This window comes from Mus caroli, chromosome 1 (genome assembly GCF_900094665.2).
Source record: "Mus caroli chromosome 1, CAROLI_EIJ_v1.1, whole genome shotgun sequence".
NCBI lineage: Eukaryota > Metazoa > Chordata > Mammalia > Rodentia > Muridae > Mus > Mus caroli.
Window position 1 is genome coordinate 157,023,350 of NC_034570.1, and position 1,669 is coordinate 157,025,018.

At 36.4% G+C, this 1,669-nt stretch overlaps 1 protein-coding gene across 1 annotated transcript in view; it reads right to left on the minus strand.

The window, feature by feature from the left end:
* LOC110296378 (dimethylaniline monooxygenase [N-oxide-forming] 5-like) overlaps positions 1–1,669 on the minus strand; it is a 14,273-nt gene that overhangs the window by 5,020 nt on the left and 7,584 nt on the right. The window lies entirely within an intron of this gene.

Here is a 1,669-nt window from a genome sequence, read left to right on the forward strand (position 1 = left end):
TGTAGAACTGTAAGAATGTTATAACACCAGATAAGATTTGTTAATACATACTAAATACCTTTAGATAATGATATTTTTTCAAGGAATAAAGTATGTTAGTCATTTATTGAGTCAGGAACTCACTATGTAGCCCTGGATGGCCTGGAACTCACTTTAACTACTCTTTAACATGACCGAGGTCTACATACCTTTCTATTCCAAGTGACTGGATTAAATGTATGTTCCTTTTTGCTGTATCTATCTACTCTTGATACTATGTAGAAATCATTCTCACTGATAAGTGGATATTAGCCCAGAAACATAGAACACCCAAGGTACAATTTGCAAAACACAAGTAAATCAAGAAGAGGGAAGACCAATGGGTGGATACTTCATCCTCCTTAGAATAGGGGAAAATACCCATTAAAAGGAGTTACAGAGACAAAGTTTGGAGCTAAGACAAAAGGATGGACTATCCAGAGACTACCCCACCCAGGGATTCATCCCATAATCAGCCACCAAACCCAGATAGACATTATTGCATATGCCAGAAATATTTTCCTGAAAGGACCCTGTTATAGCTGTCTTGTTCATTAGCTATGCCAGTGTCTTGCAAATACAGAAGTGGATGCTCACAGTCATCTATAAGATGGAACACAGGACCCGCAATGGAGAATCTAGAGAAAACACCCAAGGAGCTGAAGGGGTCTGCAACCCTATAGGCGGAACAAGAACTAACCAGTACCCGAAGAGCTTGTATCGTTAGCTGCATATGTAGCAGAAGATGGCCTAGTTGGCCATCACTAGGAAGAGAGGCCCCTTGCTCTTGTAAACTTTATATGCAGCAGTACAGGGGAATGCCAGAGCCAAGAAGTGGGAGTGGGTGGGTAGGGGAGCAGGGTGTTTGGAGGGTATAGGGAACTTTCGGGATAGCATTTGAATTTGATATGAAGAAAATATCTAATAAATATAAATAAAAAATAAATTAAAAAAAGAAATCAGTCACCATTAATTAGTCATTAATATTTTTCATTTATTGATTTATTACATTTATTTATTTAGTGGTATGTGTGTGTGTGTGTGTGTGTGTGTGTGTGTGTATGTGTGATTGTGAAAATGTGGAGGTTAGAAGACAACTTGTGGAAATGATTCTCTCCTTCTACCACATGGGCTACAGTTTCAGGATTGGTGGCAAGTGTCTTTACTTGCTGAACGATCCTGCTATCCCCAGTTGCTAATATTTTTAAAGCCCTAAAGTGTATATCTGCAACATTTCAGAATGAATTTTGAATGTGAATGTTTATGACTAGGTTTGAGTTATGAATTAGGAGCAGGGAGTCACATTGTCCTTTCAGTATATTAGTACAAATATAACATTATTAAACATATTTCATAGAGTCTGAATAAATTCTTCCTAAAAAGGAACCTAAGTTATACCTATGACCTTGGCTCAATACAAAACTATGTATGCATACTTCCAGATATCTATTAATATTGATTTTCTGTTTTCATTAATTCAAACCTTTTTTTTTATATTTTCCTGGAATTAAACAATATTTATTTATTTATTTGTTTGTTTGTTTGTTTGTTTGTTTGTTTGTTTATGTGTGCCAGAGTGCATTTGTGGATGTCAGAGAGTAACTTGTGGAAGACAGTTCTCTCTTTCCATCATTGTATATTCTAGGGATCA